This window comes from Herpailurus yagouaroundi, unplaced genomic scaffold (assembly GCF_014898765.1).
Source record: "Herpailurus yagouaroundi ecotype Mexico unplaced genomic scaffold, PumYag 28, whole genome shotgun sequence".
NCBI lineage: Eukaryota > Metazoa > Chordata > Mammalia > Carnivora > Felidae > Herpailurus > Herpailurus yagouaroundi.
Window position 1 is genome coordinate 85,380,383 of NW_024412376.1, and position 16,162 is coordinate 85,396,544.

Sequence of the window (16,162 nt, forward strand, 5' to 3'; positions counted from 1 at the left end):
CATCAAGAAGAAATCAAGCACACTTTTAACACTCTGCATGGAAATCTCCTTAGCTAGATCACTTAGTTCATTAGACATATTTTCTTTTTTTTTTTTTTTGATATTTGTTTGCATGTGACAGTGTTGCTACATTTCCTGTCATATCAAACAGGAATCTCTTATCTTCTAGTTTCCAATATTATTTTCCAGATTTCCCTCCAAGCTGTCACTAGTAGCATCCTTGAAGGTCACCAGGCTTCTACTAACAATGCATTTCATGCTTTCACCCCTCAGAGTCTCGCCCTCATGCTGTTGGGAAGCCACTCCCATGTTTTAGGTTTTTACGTATGGCTGTGCTCCATTTCTGGCACCAAATTCATCATTATTATGAATCCATGTGAAAGTTACTCCAAAATTTAGATATTTAAAACAGTAAATATTTATTAACACACAAATTTCTGTGGGTCAGGAAACCGGGAGCAGATTAGTTTGGTAGTTCTGTTTCAGAGTCTCTCATGAGGTTACACTGAAAGTGTCAGTCAGGATTGCAGTCATCGGAGAACTTGACTGAATGGGAGGGTCTACTTCTGTGGTGACAAACTCAGATACCTGGCCAATTAGTGCTGGTTATTGGCAGAGGACCTCAATTCCTTACCTTGTGGACCTCTCTATAGGAATGCTGGAGTCCTCAGGACTACATGGCTTTTCCTACAGTGAATAATCCCCAAACAAGCAGGATGGAAGTTATAATGTCTTTTATTCCCTATCTTTGGAAGTCACACTCTATGTCTGGAGTATCTTATTCGTTATTAAGGTCAGCTCTATTCATTGTGGGTGCTGTGCAGGGTCATAAATACCAAAAGGCGACAATCATTGGGGGCCATCTTGGAGGCTGGCCACCACAATGGCAGATAAATAATTATGGCAGGTACCAAAAATAATGTGTTTGAAAGGTCTTTAATAATAGATGAGAGAAAAGACTCAAAACTTTTACTTAAATTAGTGTAATCCAAAAGTTAAAAATAACTTTTTATGCTATTGTCTGCGTGTGTCTATTGATGCAGAAAAGATAGACCAGATGGAAAACAAAAATGTTAACATTGCTTATTTCCAGGTGAGAGAACTGTGAATTTTAGTTTTCTTAAAATTTTTTTTTCGTTTCCAGAATACAACAGTACAGCACAGTGAATAATTTTATAATTAACAAACATTATTTTTGAGGGCACAATTATAAAAATTAATTTAGATTTGTATTTATTTTCTTTAAGATACAAACAATATTTCCCCTTAGTTTAAAAATTAAAAATTCTGCACCCTTCAAAAAAACTAATGATAGTTTTAAACGGCAGGAACTGTTAACTCCCAATTTGGCAACTGATGACTTATCTCGTTAAAAGATAATCATGCTGCCAAATTTTAAATTAATATTTGTACTAGCACAGATGGAATATGTGTGCATGCATACATGAGTGTGTTCAATGGGAGAAGGGGGAAAGAGTCCTTTAAAGATCATTCCTTTGAGTTACTGCTTAGAAAAATATTCTTTGGGTTATTTAATATTGAATACTAATTAACAAATACAAACTTATATTTTCTCTTTTATTTGAACACCTGCTTCCACAATTTCTCCTAAAAAGATGAAATTTAAAGATGAAATATGAAACATTCCCATGAGATTGTTTGAAATAGAAAGACAAAGCAAAGTTTAATCAAACTGGATATGAAACTTCCAAAAATATACCAGGCTTGAGATCCTTTGACATTCTTCCTGAAAATTAAGGCAGGAGTTCTTTTCTTTCCTTTGTATGTGAGGACAGTCCATGTTCCTAAACTCCTTTAATACATAGCTCAGGATCTTGGAAGTTGTTCCTAACTACCTCTCTATCTACTCAGATCAGAACCACTGGGGATGTTCAGTTATGCAGTTTCATTGCACAAAGTTGCCCACTGAGGGCTCCTGGGGTTGAAATTCAGCTCACACATACATGTCCAAGCATCCACCCTGAGGGGAAACCTGGTTTCCCCCACCTTCCTATTTCACAAAATGTTTGTAGATGGGCTAGAGTGAATTGTATCACTCCTTTGTATTATGAACCCTAAGGAAACAGACATTTTGTCTGTTCTTGTGAATTTCCACTTGTTACTTTGTAATTATTGTAAAGGCATGTCTCTGTTGTGCATTTTGCTTCCCCTTATAAGTTGAGGTCAATGACCACGTTCTCTATTTCTTTTATTCCTCTGGTTGGCTACTAACATAACAAACGGCAAACTTTAAGCATGATAAATAGGCATTTAAATAAAACAAATGTTAGACAGCAGGAATTAAAGCCTTTAGAATGTTTATACTCTTGTACTTTATGTTATTGTTGTTTTATATTTTACATTACACAGATAAACCCCAAATGCAAATGCTTTTTTTTTTTTATTTTAAAGAGTAACTTAGGGGCACCTGGGTGGCTCAGTCGGTTGAGCGTCTGACTTCAGCTCAGGTCATGATCTCACAGTATGTGAGTTGGAGCCCTGTGTTGGGCTCTGTGATGACAGCTCACAGCCTGGAGTCCGCTGTGGATTCTGTGACTCCCTTTCTCTCTGCTCCTCCCCTGCTCATGCTCTATCTCTCTCTCCTTCAAAAATAAATAAACATTCAAAAACATTTTTTTTACAAATAAATAAAAACATAGTCATTTATGTTTTAATGTAATAAAATGGAAAAAAAGCATAGCCTTTTATATATACTAGCTTATATACATTTCTGGTGCTCCTCATTACTTCCTATAGATCTGAGTTTCTATCTAATATTATTTCTCTTTTTTTAAGTTTATTCATTTATTTTGAGAGAGAGAGAGCAAGCGAGAGAGAGCGAGCATGAGTGAGAGGAAGGACAGAGAGAGAAAAAGACAATCCCAAGCAGGTTCCGTGCTGTCAGAGTAGAGCCCGATGTGGGGCTGGAACTCAGGAATCATGAGATCATGACCTGAGCAGAAACCAACAGTCAGACACCTAACCGATTGAGCCACACAGGTGCCTCTCTCTGATATCATTTCTATTTAGCCTGAAGAATTCCCCCTGGCATGTCATGTAGTGGTTTTCTTGGTAGTTTTACTCAACTTTCATATACTTGACAATATCTATTTCACGTTTATTTTGGGGGTGTATTTTAGCTCTCTATATAACTTAAGATTGACACCCCCCCCCCATCTCCCTTGGCTAGCACTTTAAAGATGTCTGTTATCTTCTGGCCTCCATTGTTTCTGATGAGAAGTCAGATAACATTCTTTTTTTTTTTTTTTAATTTTTAAATGTTTTATTTATTTTTGAGAGAGGGGGAGAGACAGAGTGTGAGCAGGGGAGGGACAGAGAGAGAAGAAGACACAGCATATGAAGCAGGCTCCAGGGTCCGAGCTGTCAGCACAGAGCCCAAGGCAAGGCTTGAACCCATGAACCATGAGATCATGACTTGAGTGGAAGTCAGACGCTTCACTGACTGAGCTACCCAGGCACCTCAAGAAGTCACATGTCATTCTTACAGTTGTTCCTCTCTAACTTCATTTTTTTTTAATGTTTAATTTTCAGGCAGTTTAATTATAGCGTACTTACAAGTGGATTTCTTTGTATTTATTGTACTTTTGATTTGCTGATCTTCTTGTTTTGTAAGTTGACTTCTTTATAAAATGAGAGAACTATTTGGCTCTTATTTCTTGTAATATTTTTTCTACTGTAAGCTCCTTGTCCTCTTCATTTGAGATTTCAACCACATGTATGTTAGACTACTTGACATTGTTTTATCAATCATTGAGGTGCCCTTTATTCTTTATAATCCCCCCCATTTTGTTATTCAGTTGGGATCATCTCTATTGAATTGTCTTCAAATTCACTGACCCTTTTTTTTCTGTAACATCTATCACTTTTAAACACGTCCAGTGAAATTTTCATTTCAGAGGTTTTATTTTTAAATTCTAGAATTTCCATTTGTTTTCTTTTTTGTATTTTCATTGCTCTGCTGAGACTCCCATCTGTTTATTCATTACATATAACTCTTCATTTAATTCTTAAACATATTGATTGTTTTAAAGTTCTCTGATAAGTCCAACATTTGGGTCCTCTTGAGATCTGTTTTTATTGGCTATCTTTTCTCTTTATCATAGGTCATATTTTCTTACTTTTTGGTATGTCTAAAATTTTTATATTGTACACTAAACATTATGGATGTTGCTTTGTAGGGAGTTTAAATTATTTGCTTTCGAAATGATTTGAGTTTTGTTGTGGCAGGTGGGTTAATTATTGGAAGATCCTCTAAGTCCTTTTGAACTTGATTTTAGGCTTTATTAAGGTGTGTCTGCTTTGATATTTCCTTATTCCCAAGGCATAGCCTTTTCTGTAGCACATACAGTAATTATTCCTAAAATGTAGCCTTTTTGGGGTCTCATTGAAATTCCCAAGGTGCTAGTATGTTTCCCTCCTCTTGGGCTGGACTAGGATTCCAATGTCTTCCAGCACTGTATGCCCATGGTAACACTCTTCAGCTTAGTCCCTGGGAGCCACTCAAGTCTCATGCTGCCCATGCACAATTAAGAACCTAAGGAGATTGCCCGTGTAGACTTTCATGCCCCAACTTCTGTGCAGCTCCCTCCTCTCTGGTACCTTGCCTGATGAATTCCAGCCACATTGGCAGCTCTGTACTCTTACTTCTGCCCCCTCAGCACCACAAACCCACTTCTTTTCTCTTGGTCGCCATCATTCTTACACTTGGGTTTGAAATACCTATAGGCAAAAACAGACGTGAAAATAATGCTAACTTTTAATGTGTTCCCTTACCTCTTGGATCTCAGTTCTTTGCTGCCTCTTTCTCACTGCCTGTTAAGAGTTGATTCATATATTTTGTCCAGTTTTATGGTTATTTACAGTGGGAAGATAAGTTTAATATCAGTTATTCCACCATGGCCAAAAGCAAAACTCATCCAAGTGTAGAATAAAAGCTATAAGAATGCTATTGTATTATTTATTGAATGAATAGGTTATGTAGACCTGAAGTTCATATTTAAAAAAAAAAACAATATATATAGTTCTCTGGAAGGAACAAGAAATTATGTGGCAAGAATAGATGATTCCATTAAGTGTGTCAAGCCTCTTTCTGCCATATTTTGAACAAAGTGGAAGAAGAAGGCAGCAGTAATTTTCCAGTCATCTCTGTCAAGGTGAGCTGTACTGTAAAAAAAACCCTTCACAAAGAAAAAAAAAATCATGCATCCTGTGATCCTTATATTTCTTCTGTCATAAATAACCTCCTCCAAACTCATTCTACTCTGAAAAGTAGAATGTGTGGTACAAGTAGACTTTATATCAGAAGATATATCAGAAGATCCTGGTTCAAGTCACTGTTTTGCCACTTACTGTGACCTTCAGCTGTCCTCTGAGTCTTAGTTTGTATGACTGGAGAAATATGTACGATGGAGAAAATAATATCTTCCCCATCGATGACACAGGGTATTTCTGATGCTTAAAGGTATGTGAAAAAAAATCATTCTGAAGATTTATATTTCAGGCTCTCTATGCTAAATTTAAAAATTGAGTTTGTGATAATACTTATCAGGTTTGTTACAAGGATCAAATGACTTATAAAAGAAGCATAAAAGAGGGCCTGGCATATAGTGAATACTGAATAAATTATTATTTGTATCAGGTTAGCTATTACTTTGTAACAAGTCATACCACATACTTCAAACAATTGTTTCTCAGAAGGCTAAAGGCAATCTGGCAGTTCTTCTGATCAGAGACGGGCTCATCTGGGCTCCCTCACATGTGTGGGGGGTCACCTGGTTTTCATCTAATTGATGATGGCCTCAGCTATCATGATGGGTCATTGTTGGGTCTACTACATGAGTTTTATCCATCAGCAGACTAGTTTTCATGACGATGATGGAGCAAGAGATGAGGTGGAAACATGTGAGAAAAATTTCTGAATCCCCTGCTTGCAACCACGTTGCTACAACTCTGTCGACCAAAGCAAGTCACATAACGAAGCAGAAAGTCAGGGTCTGGAAGGTACTACCAAAAAAGCATAGATATAGGAAGGCATGAAAGATTGATCCATTAGTGCAACATTACCCTTGATTATCATTCTTATTTTCATTTAATTCTGCAAACAACTCACCAGTAAGTTACAGTAATAACCTTCTTCCACATCTACTTACTTTTAGGATATGTCGGTCATCTTAGAGCCAAACAGTCTAGGAATGGCAGACTGTTCATTCTATTTTTTTCAAATTGGGTCTCATAATAAGGGATACACATCGTAGCTCAGCAAGGAGTGAAACAAGTGCGTTTTATTTTCTCTCCACCACCTCCATTCTCCACCTGACTCTCATTAGCAAGAGACAACTGCAGAATAATTTAGTATTACTGGAATATTTTGGATATTTTCCTTCATTGTGTATCTAGAGCATTCCCTTAACTACTCTGCTATATAGTTGTGTTTTTTGTTTTGTTTTGTTTTGTTTTGCAGGCAGTAGGAGATTGAGAAAATTTCAAGAACAAGAGCATGATAGGGGAATCACAAGAAATGTATACCAGAATATAGGGAGTCAGTAGAGATTAGCAAGAGATAAAAATGTTAAGAAGGACTTGGTAGCCCATTATAACATGTTTGTGAACTCATATGGAATATGAAAAAAAAATTGGGTTCAAATTTTTCAGTATTGTTTTATTTTTCCCCATTGCTCTCCTTTTGAGTAAAATGTACCAGCAGAATAGGAGGGGACATTTCTTTTTATTTCAGCTACTGTTTGTCTTTACATCTTCTGTTACTAAAGTTGAGCTCATTGCTACAGAAACAGATGGAAGGAAAGTTTCGAAAGAGATGAGATTTAAAAACCACGAACCTGTTAGGAAGTAGCCTTACTTCCTCATTCCCATGGAAACAAAAATTTGTTGGGAAATGCAGACACGACAGAAATCCGCGACTCTTCTGTTTCTGCTGCCCTCTGTCTGTATCCAAGGAAATGGATATCAGGTCCTGCTTCCATTCGATAAAGGGGACATACCTCACCACTTAGTTTCCATGCCTTTCTTCCCCGCCATTCATTTACTGATCTTGATATTACACCACACCATGTGAATTCCTTTTCACCTTGGAATCTTTGATTGTCCTTAGAATCAGAGAATGTTGTACCTGGAAAGTCCACAGAAATCATCTCGCCCGAACCAATTACGTAACACATGAGAAAACAGAAGCCTGGAGAAGGGATGTAGAGGTAAAGATAGGATAGAGTTCAGGCTTGCGGCTCCTAGCCCATGATGTGTCATGTCAACTTTGCTTTCTTCCTGTAGTATGTCCATTTCCCAAAAAAACAGATGTCTCACCAGCTCTCTAGGACACTAACATCATGCTGGCCCTCCATTCCTAGTCTGCACTCCCAGGCTCAATGTGCCACAACCCCTGTTTACTCCTTCAGCCACAAACAACCCTTCTAGCATAAACTATTAATGCCCAGACCTGCGTACCATCCCACAGTTAAATTTAGATGCATCTGACTCTTATTTGGGCCCTAAGTCAGACATGAGCTAGAGCACTCTGTAATAGTACATAATATTTTACCTGTCTGAAAATCCCATTACAAGAATATTGGGCCTTCCTCTCGACAACCTTTCTCTCATTTTGACTGAATGTTAGTGTGTTTCCATTTATATGAAAATCTCCCAAGTCACATTCAGCAAAGATGTTTTCTCCTCCAGTTAAAAGTGTGACATAAAGTATTATGATTTTCTTGATACTTTTGGAGTTATCCAAAGGTTGTAATTAGTTTTTTAGTGTTTTTTCTTTTTTAAATCTATTTATTTATTTTGAGAGAGACAGAGACAGCGCATTTGGGGGAGGGGCAGAGAGAGAGGGAGAGAGAGAGGATCCCAAGCATGTTCGACACTGCCAGTGCAGAGCCTGATGTGGGGCTCGAACCCACAAAGGCATGAGGTCATGACCCAAGCCAAAACCAAGAGTTGACAGTTAACTGAACCACCCAGGTGCTCCCGATTAGTTTTTAGCTTTTCGTGATCAGTTTTTAGGGTGGCCTTAAAATTTTTAAACTGATTTTTTAGGATGTTTCCTGTCACTCTCAGGGAAAGAAACCGCACCAAATACCTGATTTATTAATGACATTGTGCCAAGTAACTTGGAGTTTCTCTCTAGATTAAGGGTTTAGAAGCTTGGCAGGCTTCCAACCCTGTTTTGTTTAGGAAGAAACAAATTTCATCATAGAATTAACTGAGAAACTCAGGGGATAGACTAAAAGTGAATTTTTCATTTAGACTCTTTGTTTATGAAAATATAAGCCCATATTCTGATAATTGGGAAGTGTAAGAATCTTAACATGATAGGATTTGGGTTGATTTGGGATCTCACAGAGCCTAATTGACATCATTTCTGGAACCAGTGATCTTTATAGAGCCTTTTAGATATTAGTGTAGACAAGGCTGAATGTTTATTGATCTCAGGATATAGCTAGTGGGTTGTTTGGTCTTTAAATATAAATCCTTGATATCAGGTCATTTTTCTTACTTACCTTGTTCTCCTAAACATTCAGGCCCACCCAAGCCTATTTTGGGTGAAGCTAGCCTGTAGTTGTGATGACTCTTAGGGCTCCTACCACATGCAGGAGCCCTGGGTGAGGTCTGAAGTGACAAGAAACTGGTGTCACCTCTCCACTTCAAATAAAGACCACATCAAAAGGGTTAAGGGAGAGCCAAAGCAGACCGTCCTGTAAGCTAGAAAAGGCAGATTGTACCTAGATTACCTTCCACACACACAACTAAACAAGATTTATTCCTTTTGATTTCTAACATTTCTAGAAAACATAAAACTCTGTACTACCCTTTCATCAAGATCAGATTCTATGCAATATGGCAGTCTGCTTTGATCAATGGAGAGCTAGTGAGCAGACACGTTACCCATAAATGCCATTGGATGACTAAGGCAACTGAAAGAACCAGGCTCTTTGTAATTAGCTTTGGATCAAATATTGGCCAACCTTATTCTTTCATTTATTTATTTGTTCCTTTGTTCAATGAATGAATCATTCATTCAATAAACACTCAGTGAGTGCCTACTTCAGTGATCTTTAGTGAAAGGACCTCAGTTCTCTGAATCACAAACATTTTATAAAGGAGCTGCCAGATTTTGGGCAATGCATTAATTTTATTCTGATACAGATTAGAGTGTTTTATGATTATGGTGATGTCTGAGCAGGTCCTTTAGGACAGTACAGAGGGAGACACAACTTGCTGCAAGGGACAACTAGCACAAGTAAAGTCAATGCCTAAGAGAGACCATTTCCTCGTCAGAGAAGAACTTTGACTTCAGGGGTATATAAAAGAGTGTAATCAGGGATATAAACAATTTTTCTTCAACAGCAATACTGTTCTGAAGGATCATCAAAGGAAGACTGCAATAACTGCAAGGTTTTATAGACACTATAAAAATTGTTATATGTCAGTGGCACGTGGGTGGCTCAGGTGGTTAAGCGTCCAACTTTGGCGCAGGTCATGATTTCATGGTTTGTGAGTTTGAGCCCTTCATCTGCACTGTGCTGTCACTGCAGATCCTGCTTAGAGTTCTCTCTCTCCCTCTCTCTCTCGCTACCTGTCCCCTACTCATTTTCCCTCTCTCTCAAAATAAATAAATAAGCTTAAAAAATTGTTATATGTCAGGTGTGATTTTGGTAATTTATTGCTGGCTTCTTCACCTCATAGTTTTAAGTCGTACACAGATAATTAAAACAGAACAGTTGATAAAATGCTAGGAGTGGGGAACAGAAGAAATTTCTTTTTAACTAAGTCACAAAGGGCAGGAAGGCAAGTTCAGGGAAGTGATCAAGGTGAGCAAAGGCTGGTCCAGGTGGAGAAAGTAGCAGACAGGTACCATAAATAAGAACCCTCCCTTTCTCCTATTTATTTATGTATTTTTTAAAATCATCAGTATGGGGGCACCTGGGTGGCTCAGTTGGTTAAGTGACAGACCTTGGCTTAGGTCATGGGCTTAGGTCAAGATCTCATGGTTCACAGGTTCGAGCCCTGCATCGGGTTCTGTGCTGACAGCTCAGAGCCTGGAGCCTGCTTCCGATTCTGTGTCTCCTCTCTCTGCCCCTCCCTTGCTTGTGCTCTATCTCTCTCTCTCTCAAAAATAAATACATATCAAAAAAAAAAAAAAAAAGAGAAAATCATCAGTATGGATTGACATATTATTTTTAGTAGTTTATCATTGTACTTAATATTTTGGTGCTCCAATTATACTGATTTGGCCAGTGGGACTCCCAAGTTCTTATAACATGCTCCATTTAGTCTTCCATTTTGTGAAAGAATACCATATCTTTGGGTAGAGCAGAGGAACACCAGGTAGAAACTATGCTCTCCAGCCTCCCTTGCAGCTAAGCATGGACATGTGACTAGGTTCCGGCCAATAGGATGTGAACAAGAGTCATGTGTGCAAGGAGACAAAGTCACTACCCCAGGGATCTCTTTTTGTCAGACATGAGGTTAAGCCCACTTCGACGCCGAGGATGACTGCAATACCCCAGGAGATGGGGAGGTAACAAGCTGTTGGGAACTTGGGTCCTTGAATGATGGTATGAAACAGTGTTGACTTGCCAGCTCTGTGCCACTCACCTCTGGACAGCTTCAGAAGAAAAACTAGTTTTAGGCCCTCTATTTCATTATCTCTTTGTTATATCAATGTCACCGCAAAGTCTAATACAACGCTAAAAGACACAGCGATATGAAGTGGCAGGATGTATGCAGGGAAATCTTGTAACTGGAACATCAAGAAATGGGTTGGGGAGTGGTGGGAGGTGGGGCAGGAAAGGTTGGAAAGGCGAGATTCAGCGCAGCTTTGTGTTCTAGAAACCGTGGCCAGGTGTGATTTCTCATAACAGAGGAATGATGGGTTGTGTAGAGTCAGCCTTCGTCTTAATAGACCTGCTGTGAGGTGTCTTCTCTTCTTCATTGTGAGTCCTGCCTCCAAAACAGCTGGCCATGCACTGTCATACGCCATGTGTCTGCTCTTCCTTCTAAGCCCCCAACTTCCCATTTTGTCATTTATCTTCCAGTTGATAGTTTCACCTCATCCCTTGGATTTTCTTTGTGAACCAGCTGTCCTGTCCTGTCAACATCCTGCCTTGTCCCCCCTTTCCTCTCCAGAGAACTCCACTGAATACACCACAGATCCTAGATCACAGTTTGCTGGAGCACTCCAGAAATTTACCACCTTTTTGGCAAATCTGGCAGGTATTCTACTTCTAGGAAAAATTAAAGGAGAATTTTTCTGTCCATATTGAATTTTACTGCTGTGTTAACAAACTCTCCCATACTTACCTTCTTGCGGGCTGTGGTTGACAATTTGGAAAATAATTTGTTCAGAGAAAATAAGGACTTTCAGAAATCCCATTTCCAATAAACAAGAAAGCAGTACTTCCCCCCCCCCCCCACCCAGTTTTCTCATCAAACTCTTTAACCACTTCAATTCCAAGGACGCTCTATATACCAATCAGAACTCTTTCGCTTGGTGATATTGAGCGTCCGCTCTCTGTGCTTCCATAAAACTAAACATTCACTGCAGCTCTATGTAACTGATTGTTAGATCCATCTTCCCTTCCACATTCACTTTCTGCTCTTCTCTACACTGCTCTGTGCCCTGGGAGTCTGACCTGTGTGGACTGCATCAATAGGTTCCTTCGCCCTCTGGTTTCCAGGTGGATTTGGCCAATGGGAGATCCTGGTGGGAGATCAGAGGGTGCAGAGAAAGTGTGGTCAGGGTGTTTGTTGTACACATCTCCCTCCCTGCTGGGTGGCCAGGGCTTGGCCGCAGAGTTGGGTACATCCCTCTACCAGAGGATCCGTCAGATCTGTACCAGGTGTCCATACAGCTCTTCTCTGGACTTCAGGTTCTGGCCAATGCTCCCTCCCTTCATTTTTTCTGACAGTCCTAGCCTTCCCACCACTACTCTTCATGGGGAGCTGTACCTTCCCTTGTTGGTTTCTCTACCTCTGCCCCCCACCTTTGTAGATAGTCCCTTTATTACACTGTCCTCAATATCTAGTTTTGGTGTGCCATCTGTTTCCTACCAGAAAACTGACTGGTACGGTGATTAAGCTGGAATTGTATAAAACGCATCATAGCACATAGACACTCAAAGGGGCTAGGGCATCAGGTATATTCACTTGGTCTAAATGACCTGATTGTTTTTCTTTAATGTTTATATATTTTGTTTTTGAGAGAGAGAGAGAGAGAGAGAGAGAGAGAGAGAGAGAGAGAGAGAACAAGCAGGGGAGGGGCAGAGAAAGACAGGGAGACACAGAATCCAAAGCAGGCTCCAGGCTCTGAGCTGTCAGTAGAGAACCAGACGCAGGGCTCAATCTGATGAACTGTGAGATCATGACCTGAGCTAAAGTTGGATGCTTAACTGACTGAGCCACTCAGGCACCCCCTAAATGACCTGATTGTAACCAATGTCCCACCTTCATGTTATATATTTTTAGTCATTTCCTTTTTCTTAAGTTTATTTATTTTATTTTGAGAAAGAGAGAGAGAGAGTGTGAGCAGGGGAGGGGCAGAGAGAGAGAAAGGGAGAGAGAGAATCCCAAGCAGGTCCACACTGTCAGCATGGAGCCTGATGCAGGACTCCAGCCTTTAAACCATGAGATCACAACCTGAGATGAAATCAAGAGTCAGATGCTTTACCAACTGAGTCACCCAGGTGCCCCATAAGTTTTCATTTTTTTTTAATGTTTATTTATTTTTGAGAGAGAGAGAGAGAGAGAGAGAGAGAGAGAGAGAGAGAGAGAGAGCCTGAGTAGGGGAGGAGCAGAGACATAGGGGGACAGATGATCAGAAGCAGGCTCCATGGCTGACAGCAGTGAGCCCCATATGGGTCTGGAAGTCATGAATGCTGAGATCATGACCTGAGCTGAAGTCCAATGCTCAACTGACTGATCCACCCAGGTGCCCCTAATTTTAGTCATTTCTTTAGGTCAGAGAACTAGTTTGTCCATCTTAACATGGGCTTGGTACTGGAATGAGTGCTTCTACAGGCAGAGGGAGCAAATGTCTCTTCCCTACAGGGTGCTTTTCTTCCCCCCCACCCCCCAGGAACTTTGCCAGGCCTCCACCCCCTCCCCACCTCTTTCCCTCTCTATCTCCATCTTTGTCTCTCTCTCTCTCTCTCTCTCTCTGTCATCTGTATGTGTACAGACACATACATATGTGTGTATGAATATAAAATTCTGTTTTCTGAACGAATTGAAGGTAATTTACATTATGGCACTTTACCTTTAAATACTTCAGTGCATATTTCCTAAGAATAGAATATTCTCTTACATAACCACAGTACAGTTATCAACTTCATAACTTTACATTGATACAATATTTTTATCTAATCTGGCATCCACTTTCCAATTTTGTCAGTTGATCTAATCATGTTCTTCTTAGTGCCTCATCCACACAGGATCCTGTCTAGGGTCGGATATTGCATTTAGTTGCATGCTCTTTTAATTTCCTTTAATCTGAAATGCTTCCACAGCCCTTTGTATGACATTGACATTTTGAAAAGTAGAGTCCCACCCTCCCACACATGCACCTTTCTTTTTAAAAATAGAACAGTCCTCATTTTGTGTTTGTCTGATGTTTCTTCACGATTAGATTGGGGTTATACATTTCCAGCCATAATGCTGAACTGGTAAGCTTGTGTCCTTGGCGGGGCACCATATCGAGAGGCACACAATGTTCTTTGGTGAAAGTAATTCTGATCCCTGTGGAATAACTCTTAGGTTTTATTTTCTCCCCTGAACTAATATACAGTCTGTGGGGGAGACACTTTAAGGCATGTGAGTGTCCTACTCCTCACCAAAATCTCCCCCTGGATTCAGCATCCATTGGTGTTTCTTCTTGACCTAATTTTCACTCTGTGACTGCAAAATGATGATTTTCCTCCCCAGCACTCCCTGGGCATCAGTCATTTGCTCCTTAGTATTCTACTGTAAGCAGAATAATCTTCTCCTCTATTTACTTATATATTCTTAAAATATCATTGATATGGATGGATGTACTCCCATTTTTCAATAGTTTAGTATCATACTTAATATTTGGTGCTCCAATTGTCTGCAGTTTAGCCAATGGGATGCCTTTGAGCTGTCTCCCGTGGCCATTATATGTCACGTGCACTTTTTTCTGACTTAATACCATGTTCCAGGCTCATCTTACATCTTCCCTGCCCTAGACTTGGAACCAGCCATTTTTCTGAGTGGTCCTGGTCCCCTCCTTTTTGAAAAACTTTTTTTGTGTGTGTTTATTTATTTCTGAGAGAGAGAGAGAGAGAGAGAGAGAGAGAGAGAGAGAGAGAGAACGGGGGAGGGGCAGAGAAAGAGGGAGACCCAGAATCTGAAGCAGGCTCCAGGCTCTGAGCTGTCAGTACAGAGCCCTATGTGGGGCTTGAACTTGTGAACTGCGACATCATGACCTGAGCTGAAGTTGAATGCTTAACTGACTGAGCCACCCAGGCGCCCCTTTCCTGGCCCCTTTTTGTGGGCAATGTCAGAGAGCACTGTCTGGGCACTGACCTTAACAAGCTATAGAAATGATCCCTGGAAGGATAGTCTTACCTGGGCACTAACTGAACTCATTGCTGCTTCTGGGATGTCTGCTTCTTGGAGCTTTTAGCAGGTGGAACTAGGAAACATAGGCATTTATGTACACTTACTCATATGCATACACACACATCAACTTCATACACAGGCATATAAACATGTATATACGTACACATGTAACATTTTAGAAATCCTCAGTTTGTGCAGTCCCTCTGATTCCTAGCCATTCTCAGAGTCCTTTCTTGCCCTGCCATTCTATTTTTGCATGACTCTTCTTGCACAGTGAGAACCCTGCAAAATCAGCACATTTATTCTTTTGCTCAATTCTATATTGCATCTAAAATATTTTCCAAATTGTTCCACCCATACCACTAAATTTAACAAATCTATCATATTTGTTAGGGCTCTCCAGAGAAACAGAACAAATAGGATGTGGGGTGAGACAAGAGAGAAAGGGAGAAAGAGAGAGACTTATTTATAGTAGTTGGCACATGGGGAGCCTGGGTGGCTCGGTTGGTTAAGCATCTGACTCTTGATTTTGGCTCAGGTCTTAATTGATCTCATGGTTTGTAGGTTTGAGCCCTGTGTGGGGCTCTGTGCTGGTGGTATGGAGCCTGCTTGGGATTCTCTCTCTCCCCCCCCCCCCCACCTCTCTCTGCCCCTTCCATGCCTCTCTCTTTCTCAAAATAAATAAATAAACTTAATAAAAAAAGTAGTTGGCACATAAGATTGTGGAACCTGCAAATTCAAAATATGCAGGAAAGAAAGAAAGAAAGAAAGAAAGAAAGAAAGAAAGAAAGGGAAGGAAAGAAAGAAAGAAAAAAAAAAGAAAAAGAGAAAGGGGTGCCTGGGTGGCTCAGCCGGTTGAGCATCCAACTTTGGCTCAGGTCATGATCTCATGGTTCATGGGTTTGAGCCCCACATCTGGCTCTGTGCTGATAGCTCAGAGCCTGGAGCCTGCTTGGGGTTCTGTGTCTCCCTCTCTCTGCCCCTCCCCCACTCATGCTCTCTCTTTCTCTCTCTCACAAAAATAAATAAACATTAAAAAAAATTCAAAATACGCAGGACAAGCCAACAGGCTAGAGACTCAAGGAAATGCTGATGTTGCAGCTTGAATCAGAATTCCTTCCTCTTTGGAGGACTTCACTCTTTTGCTCTTAAGTCCTTCAGCTGATTGGGTGAAGCCCACCCACAGTAGGGAGGCTAATTTGCTATACTCAAAAATGTATGGATGGAAATGTTAACCTCATGTAAAAAACACCTTCACAATGACATCTAGACTGATGTTTGACCACATCTCTGGGCACTATGGCCTAGCTACGTTGACACAGAAATGGAACCATCATCTTTACTAAGAAAAAGAAAACTCTTTTCACAAAGGTATCTCAAAGAGAAGGTTGGTATATGACATAGAGGAATTGGGAGCGCCCCTATTTAAAGTGTGAGAGAAGAACACCCCCCCCCAACATTTTCCTGGCCTCGCTTGCCCTGGATCCCCTAGAGCTCTGTGCAGCCCAGATTGAAAACTACTGCTTTAGCCCAAAGGAATCTGTAATGA

General features: G+C 40.2%; 1 long non-coding RNA gene across 1 annotated transcript; it reads right to left on the reverse strand.

Annotated features, from left to right (window-relative positions):
- Positions 1-5,632: 5,632 nt before the first annotated feature.
- LOC121029415 (uncharacterized) lies at positions 5,633-7,066 on the reverse strand. The gene is made up of 2 exons (XR_005789728.1): positions 6,858-7,066; positions 5,633-6,024 (listed from the first exon to the last, which is right to left on the reverse strand). It is a non-coding gene; the product is annotated as an uncharacterized LOC121029415 (long non-coding RNA).
- Between the last annotated feature and the right edge of the window lie 9,096 nt (positions 7,067-16,162).